The sequence below is a fragment of the Carcharhinus amblyrhynchos genome, chromosome 1 (assembly GCF_965287045.1).
Source record: "Carcharhinus amblyrhynchos chromosome 1, sCarAmb.v2.hapA, whole genome shotgun sequence".
Lineage (NCBI taxonomy): Eukaryota > Metazoa > Chordata > Chondrichthyes > Carcharhiniformes > Carcharhinidae > Carcharhinus > Carcharhinus amblyrhynchos.
Genome location: NC_137324.1, coordinates 134,625,106 through 134,636,757, shown reverse-complemented (window position 1 = coordinate 134,636,757; position 11,652 = coordinate 134,625,106).

Below are 11,652 nucleotides of genomic sequence, written 5' to 3'. Positions count from 1 at the left end.
GTGGCTGTATTTTAGTTTAAAAATCTTCAATTTGTTTCTCTGAAGGAGCAAGGATCCCGAGTGTTTAGACTTTGGGGTGAACAAGCTCGCGGTTCTCAACACCAGTTAGTGGGACATGGGCGTCACTGGCTAGGCCAGCATTTATTGCCCAGCCTTTGTTGCCCTTGAGAAGGTGGTGGTGAGCTGCCTTCTTGAAACACTGCAGTCAATGTGCTGTGGGTTGACCCACAATGCCGTAACGGAGGGAATTCCAGGATTTTGACCCATCATGGGATAATGAAAGATGCATTTAATCCCCAATTAATAGAGATATTTATCTCACCAATACGGACAAACATGTGAAGATGGGTGGGGGAATGGGGAGAACGTACCTGAGACCCTCTGATTTGTTTCTTGCACTGATTCAGATTGAGAATGTTGGAGACTGAAGATTGGATCAACTCGAATTTGACGTTTTGCCTACAACAAACCAGGTTATGTCCTCCACTAAATTAACAAGCAGGCAAGTACAGTTTAGTGAAGTAAAAAGGGAAAACCTTAAAAAAACAGAATAGTTAGAATGCAATGTTTCAGAAAAGCTGAGGACTAGATTTTACCATTTTGATTCTAAGTGCTGGGCAGACTTGAACCTGAGAGTGTTTCAGATCCAACTTTTAGATCTGTTCTCAGGCACCCCCATACACACTCTGCCTGATTTAAAAAAAGTAGCGATTCTGAATCGCGCTGCAGAAGCCTGTGGGCAGAGCTTAACGTGTCCGAAACCCTGCAGCTCCAACCGGAGCCTTCAACTGCGCACGCACAAAAAAAAAATTGAAAAACACTCCACTGCTGCATCGCTCCTGACCCATCTGACCCGCTTCCCTCCCCCGCACCAGACAGCCATTTGACCAGTTGCCCTCCTCCTCCACCAGAGAGATATCTAACCCATCTTCCTCCCCCCACCAGAGAGCCACCTGACCCACCTCCCTCCATCCCACCTCCCCCACCCCCCACCGCCGCCACCACCACCGATCTGAAGCAGAGATGGGATTGGGGGTTATAGACAGGTCTATGGATTGGTAGGTATTGATGTGATCGGCGCAACTTGTGGGCCGAAGGGCCTGTTTGTGCTGTAGTGTTCTACGTTCTATGTTCTATGTTAAATGCATGCATTTAATACTACTCACCTCACGCCCAACTTCACCAAGTTCGCAACTTGATGGTAAAATTGGCCCCTAGTATTTTTATTATATCCAATCAAAAGCCAAATTTGTTCAATCAAAGTCCTTATAAGACAGAGATTACAGATCCAAGTTGATAAGGCCCCACTTTTTCCGCTTTGGGCTCAAACAACAAGATCCAAGCTGATAGGCATGATGTGGAGTTATCGGCGTTCAACACGGTAAGTAGTCTCACTGCAACAGATTAAAAAGTCCAGTAGGGTTATTTGGTAGCACGTGCTTTCAGAGTGCTGCCCCTTCATATGGTGAACGGAGAGCTTGTTTCACAAACAGGGCATTGATAGACACAAACTCAATTACAAGACAATGGTTGGAATGCAATCTTTACAGGTACAGACAATGTGAGTGGAGAGAGGGTTAAGCACAGGTTAAAGAGATGTGTATTGTCTCCAGACAGGACAGTTAGTGAGATTTTGCCAGCCCAGACAAGTCGTAAGAGTTACAGATAGTGTGACGTGAACCCAAGATCCCGGTTGAGGCTGTCCTCATGCGTGCGGAACTTGGCTATCAGTCTCTGCTCAGCGACTCTGTGCTGTCGTGTGTCGTGAAGGCCGCCTTGGAGAACGCTTACCCGAAGATCAGAGGCTGAATGCCCGTGACTGCTGAAGTGTTCCCCAATAGGAAGGGAACAGTCCTACCTGGTGATTGTCGAGCGGTGTCCATTCATCAGTTATCGTAGTGTCTGCATGGTCTCCCCAATGTACCATGCATCAGGACATCCTTTCCTGCAGCGTATCAGGTAAATAATGTTAGCTGAGTTATGAGAGTACGTACCGTGTACCTGGTGGATGGTGATCTCATGTGAGAAGATGGCATCCATGTCAATGATCTGGCACGTCTTGCAGAGGTTGCTGTGGCAGGGTTGTGTGGTATTGTGGTCACTGTTCTCCTGAAGGCTGGGTAGTTTGCTGCGAACAATGGTCTGTTTGAGGTTGTGCGGTTGTTTGAAGGCAAGAAGTGGGGGTGTGGGGATGGTCCTGGCGAGATGTTCGTCTTCATCAATGACATGTTGAAGCCTCTGGAGAAGATGTCTTAGCTTCTCTGCTCGGGGAAGTACTGGATGACGAAGGGTACTCTGTCCACTGTATCCTGTGTTTGTCTTCTGAGGAGATCGGTGTGGTTTTTCGCTGTGGCATGTTGGAACTGTCGATCGATGAGTCGAGCGTCATATCCTGTTCTTATGAGGGCATCTTTCAGCATCTGGAGGTGTCTGTCACGATCCTCCTCATCTTAGCAGATCCTGTGTATACGGAGGGCTTGTCCATAGGGGATGGCTTCTTTAATGTGTTTAGGGTGGAAGCTGGAGAAGTGGAGGATTGTGAGATTGTCTGTGGGCTTGCGGTACAGTGAGGTGCTGAGGTGACCGTCCTTAATGGAGATGCATGTATCCAAGAATGCAACCGATTCCGGAGAATAGTCCATGGTGATTCTGATGGTGGGGCGGAACTTGTTGATGTCATCATATAGTTGTTTCAGTGATTGTTCACCATGAGTCCAAAGGAAAAAGATGTTATCAATATATCTAGTGTATAATGTCGGTTGAAGGTCTTGTGTGGTGAAGAAGTATATCTGACCGTACAACCTCAAACAGACCATTGTATGCAGCAAATTACCCAGCCCTCAGGAGAACAGCAATCATGACAACACACGACCCTGCCACAGCAACCTCTGCAAGACATGCCGGATCATCGACACGGATGCCATCATCTCACATGAGAACACCGTCCACCAAGTACACGGCCAATTTTATCTACCTGATACAAAAAGGAAAGGATGTCCCGAGGCATGGTACATTGGGGAGACCAGGCAGATACTGTAACAATGAATGAATGGACACCACTCAACAGTCATCGGGCAGGAGCAATCCCTTCCCATTGGGGAGCTCTTCAGCAGTCAAGAGCATTCAGCCTCTGATTTCTGGGTAAGTGACCTTCATGACACACAATGCAAAATTGCTGAGCAGAGGTTGATAGCCAAGTTTCACACTCATGAGGATGGCCTTAACCTGGATCTTGGGTTCATCTCACACTGTTTGTAACCCCCACGACTTGCCTGGACTTGCAAAATCTCACTTACTGTCCTGTCTGGAGACAATTCACATCTCTTTAACCTGTGCTTAACCCTCTCTCCACTCACATGGTCTGTACCTGTAAAGACTTGATTACCTGTAAAGACTTGCATTCCAACCATTATCTTGTAATTGAGTTTGTGTCTATAAATGTCCTGTTTGTGAACCTAACTCTTCAGTCGCCTGACGAAGGGGCAATGTCCCAAGCTGATAGGAGCAGACATTACACTCCCTCCAGTCTTGATCTGAGCTTTTTCTTAGTCAAGAGGCCTCAATTGCATTTTAAAAAATTGCTTCAAATGAAGACTCAGTGTATCCTCATTGACTTCTATAAAAACGGATACTGCACAGATAAACCTAGTGATCTTGAAGGATACAAACACACAAGAACTAGTGCGGTAAATTGCACAAGACTGGGTGAGGTGAAGTTCTGATGCAAACTCTCTCTCTAATGTCTAACTCAGCTCGGATGAATAATGAACATGACTAATGTCTGGTGTAAGCAAGCAGACTGAAAAATAAATCCATTTCAATGTACTTCTCTCGATGATTAAAATAGTAGGGTGTTGCTAGTTAAACAAATAGAATAACCGCTGGGAATTGCTGTTGCTAACTTCTATATAATGGCTATTAGTTTAATTTTGAATTGTTTGAAGTGCTCTCTGAGTTAGTATCGGCAAGGCTAACTGCTGCTAACAGAAACGTGGAATTAATTTCAAATTAAACTAAACTGAAAAAGCAGTGCTAATTAAAATAGTTAATTAGAGAGCTTGTCGTACAATCGCAAATAACCATTTTTGAAATGGATGATCTTCACCTGTCCTTTATGATGTTGTTATTCAGATAATTGATCAATTAAAAATGTTAAGAAGGAAGGTAAACAATTGATCCTTTATGTCATAATAATTCCTTTGGTTTAGATGTGTGATGTTACTCGTGTGACAACAAAACAACTGACTCTGATTTTTGTTCTCTAAAAGCTGTGCGCTAGATTTTGTTTTCAAGCCGCCCTTTAATCTTTATTGATAATTGGCATTGCTCTTGTGTAATAGGGAGCTCCCACTCTCAGTCAGATATACATACATCTTGTGGAGACATAGCAATCAGTAAAGTATCAGCAAACATACTTGCCCGAAATTGAGGAACAACTTCTTTTGGTATGGTGTCATCACAGCAGAAACTCAGCACCAGATACTTCACAGAGTCAGAATTAAAACATTGATGCCAAAACAAAGAACTTTTATTAGGAAGGGTGACCAAATGGCTGGTCAAACAAGTGGATTTTATAGAGGAGATGGAGGCGGAAAGGCTTGGGAGAAGTTCCAGAGAGTGTGGCCTGGGCAACTGAAGTCATGGCTGAAAGTGGTGGAGTGAAAGAAGGGATTCATTGAAGACCCAAACAAAGAAATAGTATGTTCATAGAATCATAGCATCACTACAATATGGAAGGAGGCCATTCAGCCCATCAAGCCTTTGCTGACCCCAATCCCACCTAGGCCCTATCCCCATAATCCCACACATTTACCCTGCTAATCCCTTGTCACTAGGGTCAATTTAGCATTGCCAATCCATCTAACCCACACATCTTCGGATTATGGGAGGAAACCGGAGCACCTGGAGGAAGCCCATGCAAACACAGAGAGAATGTGTAAACCCCACACAGACAGTGACCTGAGGCCAGAATTGAAGCCTGGTGGTGTGAGGCAGCAGTGCTAACCACTGTGCCACCGTGCTGCCCATGTGCCGCATGTTCTGGAGAATGGAGGACTACAAAGATGGGGACAGGGAAAGCAAAGCCACAAAAATGTTTAAATCAAGGATAAGAATTTTAAATATGAGAGGTTGGTTTCTAGTCCATCATTATAGATCAGCAAAGACAAGGATAATGGGCAAACAGATCTTCCTGTTAAGTGCAAAGTTTCAGATGAAAGGTGGCGATGAGATGCAGGACGGAATGTAATTGGAAAAGTTACATCTTGGAATTTCCAAGGCATTGAGTTTCAACAACAGACAGGGATAGAGACTGAGGTAGATTATAGTCTGGAGATTGTATAAATGGTCTTTGATATGGAGAGGATAGTGGGTCAGAAGCTCAGCTTGTGTTTAGTAGAACACCCAGGTTGTGAATGGTCTGGTTCAAATTTGGGGTAGAATTAATAAGAAGGACTAAGAAATTAAGAAACAACTTCCCTGCTTCTATCTTACCTATTCCCTTCATAATTTTATATGCTTCTATAAGATCCCCCTCAACTTAGCGAATCTCCTCTGCACCCTGACCAGTGCCAGTATATCCTCTCCCAAGTAAAGAGATCAAAACTGTACACAGTACTCCAGGTATGGCCTCACCAGCACCTTATACAACTGCAACATAACCTCATTGTTTTTAAACTCCATCCCTTTAGCAATGAAAGACAACATTCCATTTGCCTTCTTAATTACCTGCTGCACCTACGTAAGAGGAATTTTCTCAGGTTTCCCCTGAGGTGCTCTGTACTTGTTGAACTTCACTCAACTAATACATGGACTGTGAAAGAAAGTATATAGTTAAAGAACGAAGAAGAATTTATTTGCTAGTGCATGCATTGGGGAGAGAGAAAGTCAATGAGGGTTGAGTGTTCTCTCTGAGCTAATATTGCAAGGTAAAATTATTATATTATTCTGAACATTTCAATATCCTGCCTAGTCTCATCAATCAGACTGGAGGGTCCAATCAACAACAAACAACATTATTACCTTAGGTAATAACATTCCACCTGTCAACAGGAATAGGAGATTATTAGCTCACTGCCCATGTAGGTTCCTTCCTCTTTACCCAGGAAACCTAACCCATGTCATTACCAGTGTCCAAGGCCATTGTTAACATCCATGACTTTTAGTTGGTGAAAGGAGTCACTCTTTCACTGGAACCACGGCCTCCTTTATCAGCTTGAGAGGATGCTCCAGCTTTGCTACCAATGAACGAATTTACTCCCTTAAATAGCAGGCCTATGATTTAAACATGTTTTCATGTATCCAAGACCAGATAACCGAAGCTACTTTTTGTGCTCCATTGTATTAAAAGAATTTGGCTTGTCTACTACTGTTTCCCATCATGCTGCATTCAGAATGAAGTTGGCCAAGGCACACAATACATATATATTGAAAATACAGTTTAAGCTTCTAATCTTGGTTAATTTGTGGTTATACAGTTTATAATAACTTTGCAGCTTATAATACCTTTGCATATTTTGTTCCAGGCACATTGTGAATTCTTACTATATGTATAAGACACTTCATAATTATCTTAACCTAGTTTACTTATTAGTAAAACTAAAATGAAGAGCCTCATACTAAGAATTCCGTACTGCCCCCCCCTCCCTCCCCTCAATCAACCTGCAAACCAACTTTTTGTGATTCATGCTCAAGGACACCCAGGTCCCTCTGCATGCTGCAATTTTTTACCATTTAAATAACAGTCCATTTTGCTGTTATTCCTACCAAAATGGATGACCTCACATTTACATTAATCAGTTTGGTTGGAGCTGAGAGACAAAGGGTCTAAATGACCCTTCTCCAGAACTGAAGAAAGGCAGAAATGTAAATAATTAAACAGTTGGAGAGGGGGTGAAGGAGGTGGCACAGAACAGAAGACCCTGTTTTTCTCCCTCTGTAGATGTTGCCAGCCCTGCTGAATTTATTCAGCAGCTTCTGTTTTTATTTCAGCTTTCCAGTATTTCGCTTTCAGTTGGAATATAACGTGGAAAAATGTGAAGTTACTCACTTGCACAGGAAAAGTAGAAATAGAGAGTATTTCTTAAATGGTAGGAGTTTGGGAAGTGTTGATGTCCAAAAAGATCTGGGTATCTGTGTCCAATGAGTCACTGAAAGCTGACATGCAGATGCAGCAAGTAATTAGGAAGGCAAGTGGTATGCTGCCTATAGTGCAAGAAGATGTGAGTGCAGGAGTAAAGATATGTGTACAGGGATGGCACAGTGGCACAGTGCTTAGCACTGCTGCCTCACCGCACCAGGGATGTGGGTTTGAATCTGGCCTCAGATCACTGTCTGTGTGGAGTTTGTACATTCTCTCTGTGTTTGCGTGGGTTTCCTTTGGGTGCTCCAGTTTCCTCCCATACTCCAAAGATGTACAGGTTATGTTGATTGTCCATGCTAAATTGACGCTTAGCATCAAGAAGATTAGCAGGGTAAATGTGTGGGGTTGTAGGGATAGTGCCTGAGTAAGGTTGGTGTAGATCCAATGGGCCAAATGGCCTCTTTCTGCACTGTTGAGATTCTGATATCTTACAGAAATTGTGTGCAGTCTTGGTGAGTCACTGTGCCATCCCTGTACACATATCTTTACTCCTGCACTCACATCCTCTTGCACTATAGGCAGCATACCACTTGCCTTCCTAATTACTTGCTGCATCTGCATGTCAGCTTTCAGTGACTCAGTGGACACAGATACCCAGGTGCTTTTGGACACCTGGAGTATTGTGCATACGTTTGATCTCCTTAAGAAAGGATATTCTAGGAGCTAGAGGAACATTTATGATCTACCTGAAGTAGGCTTGAGGGGCTGAATGGTCTCTTCTTCCTGTTGCCTATGTTCCCTTGCCAGAGGGAGTAAAACAAAGGTTCAGCAGACTGATTCATGAGATGGCAGGATTTTCCCATGACCAAAGATTGAGGAGATTGGACTTATATTCAATAGAGTTTAGAAGAATAGGAAGTAATCTCATTGAAACATACAAAATTCTTAAAGGCTCGATAGGGTAGATGGAGGAAGGGTATTTCCCCTGGCTGGTGGGTCAATAATTAGTGGGAGCAGTCTCAAAACAAGGGATACGTAATTTAAGATTGAGATGAGGAGGAAGTTCTTCACCAGAGGGTAGTGCATCTTTGGAATTGTCTAACCCAGAGAGCTTTGGAGGTTCAGTCATTGAGCATGTTCAGGATCGAGGTTGACAGATTTCTAGATAGGTAAGACATCAAGCAATATGGGCACCTGCAGAAAAATGGGTTTAAGCTAGCTGAGCATTTATGATCTATCTGAATGGTGAAGTAGGCTTGAGGGGCTGAATGGCCTCTTCTTCCTGTTTGCTATGTTCCCTTGCTTACAGATTTAGGAGCAAAGAACATTGTCAAGGACTTTGGAGAGGAAAGGTAGTTTGGAGGTGGGGAAGTAAATTGCAAGAACAAAGAAGTGACATGGATATACACAGTTAAAATAATGAAGCATGAGATGTCGACCTTTCTCCGTCTATCATCTGATCTGCAGCCCACCATATTCTCTATCACCGATAGAAATGAATACATTTTTAAAAATGGTGTTTATTGGCTGAAAAAGTTACCAAAATCAGGCACTGCTCTTTCACTGGCACATAAATACATTACTGCAGAAGATGTCAAACAGGCAAGTAATTATAGAGGCAAATCTACCAATAAAATGTAATCAACAGGGACCTGCTAATACTGTTCTTGACCCATTCTCAGATAATCAGTTTAGGCTGTGAAATGAGTTCTATTAAAGTAGCATTAAATATTGCAACATAAAATTTCTTACTGATAAATATTAGATGAATATTTTTATAGATGAATAAATAATCCATCTTTTAATGTTCATTGGCAAGATTACAAGAAAGGGAGATAAGGTAAGTTATTCAGATATTTTAATTCATCCATCCACAAACATTTTGTAGCTTAACTGCACAACCTCCACCACCCCCCCACCACCCCCCCCCCCCCCACCCCCCCACCACCCTGTCCCCCCAGCCAGTTCTCCCTGCCCTTTATTTCAATTGTTTCTGAATTAATTCCAATTCATTTTGGCATCTTGCCTCTACCACTTTGCCCTGTAGTTTTTAACCATGTATCGCTCGCTCTTTAGGAAGATACCGTTTATTATGATTGGATAGCTGTGTGTGAACAGCACACCTTTGGACAGTACATCAGGCATAAGCACACCTCATTCCTCATTTAATAGGTCATTTTTTGAGGCCAAACAGCAAGTGTACATGAACAAGTCCCAAAGATGACTTAGATACCTGTTAATATAGTGAGTTCCTCATGATTCCTCTCTCTGTTCATCTATTTGAAAAAGATGTTCCTTGGCTTCCAGGATTTCACTTCTTGTCTTTGCCTTTTGTTTTTACTTATCTCAGATGATCCATTTCATTTCACTTGCTGCTCCACTTTAACTTCTCACATTTGCTCCTTTTAATTTTGCTTCATTTATTGTTGCTATTAATCTTCCCGGTGGTCATCCCATGTCTTATTTCATACAAATGAAGCTGCTGAAGTTGCTGGACCACAGCAAGAAGCCAGCTCTATCCTCGCCCCCCACCCCCGGCTCCACACCACCCCCCCTCCAACCATCCATAGCATCACTTCCACACAAGGGTTGTGTTAAAAATGACCCTGCTGTTTTTGTGTTCTCCATAAGAATGGGAGGAAATTTGTCCCCGTGTGAGTTTTATCCCGGATTTTTTCGGAACAGTCCGGGGCGTTCCAATTTTGCACACCAAGAAAACACCTGCTTGAAATGGCATCATTCAATGAATATAATGACAAAGGGTGGGATATTCCCCCCCAAAACAATGTCACAAAAGTCTGAAAACTGGAGTGTTTCACATTGGTTTTCTCAGTGAGCTATCCCATGCAATTTTCCCACACTCCTTTTTGGCAGTGTTTCATGCCAGTTGGTGGCGGGAGCCTGAGCTCACTGGGAAAGTCAGTCAGCTGCAGACTGCTAGGCATGGGTCCTGTTTCCCATATACTGTGTACAAGTCTACACAGTATACAGGAGATCTGCCAACATTACCACTGACGGGCATCGCCCCCCCCTCCCCCCCCCCCACCATCGCTATCCCCCCACTGACAGCCCATTGCAGATGCTCCCCCCCCCAATACCAGCATCCCCCCTGCAGACACATCCACAGACCCCCACAGATCCCCCTCCCTCTGGATTGCCACCTGCCCCACAGACACCCATCACAGGCACATTCACAGACCTCTCCGCCACCCACCCAGACCTCCCTGATCGCCAACCCCTCCCTCCACAAACACCCCCAAAAGTGACCTCCTCCCAAATGGACACACATCAATTGCCAGTCTCTTAATTGCCACCACCCCCTCCCCGATTGCTGGCCTCCTGATTGGCAGCCCCACCACCAGCCTCCAATGCAGAGTTCCCTCCTGTACTACCAACTTTGCCCTCTCCCCACTCTGGTTCCACACCATCTTGTCCCACCTCTACGAGGCCCTCCCCCCAAGGCCCTTGCCATTGGCTTGGTGTGCCAGGTGGGCACTGCCAGCGTGCAAGATGAGCACCACCCAGCCAGGTCTCCTGGTCTCTGCTGGTGGAGACCAGTAGTGATTGTCACTGGCCTCGAGCAATGCCTGAAGGTCAGAAGATCCTGGGAGCTGGGAGAATGAGGTATTGAACGGCCTTGGAGGGAGTGCAGAGGAGGTTTACTAGGCTGATGCCGGAGTTGAGGGGGTTGAGCTATGAGGAGAGGCTGAATAAACTAGGCTTGTACTCGTTAGAGTTTAGAAGAATGAGGGGAGATCTCATTGAGACGTATAAGATGATGAATGGGATGGATAGGATAGAGGTGGAGAGACTCTTCCCGCTCAGAAAGGATAGTAGGACTAGGGGGCATAGCCTCAAGATAAAGGGAGGGAGGTTTAGAATGGAGTTGAGGAGGAACTTCTTCACTCAAAGGGTGGTGATTCTCTGGAATTCTCTGCCCGTTGAAGTGGTGGAGGCTACCTCGCTAAATATTTTTAAGACGCGGGTTGATGGTTTTTTGATAAGAGAGGGGATTAAGGGTTATGGGGAGAGGGCGGGAATGTGGAACTGAGCCACGACAGATCAGCCATGATCTTATTGAATGGCGGGGCAGGCTCGAAGGGCTAGTTGGCCTACTCCTGCTCCTATTTCTTATGTTCTTATGTTCATTGTATTTAAATATTACTTTAAATATGCTAATTGCCCTTCTGCCCACATCCGGTTGGCAACATTAGAAAAGCACTGGGACAATTGCAAACCATTTGCCGCTGAGTGAAGAGTCAATTTTTAGGCCCTCATGCTATTTTCCAGGATTGGCACAACCTGCGCCAGGCACAGCAAGGTCGGAAAATTGCCTCCAGAGTGTCAGTGCTTTATAAATTCATTTTCATCAATACGTATAATTTAGTTCTAAAATATTGAGAACTGGTGGAAATGCTTTCTGACAGTCTGTGCTGCTCTTAAAACCATCAGCTACAAAACATTGCATAGGAAACCCTTTCCCTTTCTCTGTGAAGTGCTCTGCTTCCTGAGATGTCAGATGCTAAGTGATAAAGACAGAAAGCAACTGATGCATATGGAGTGGAATTCAA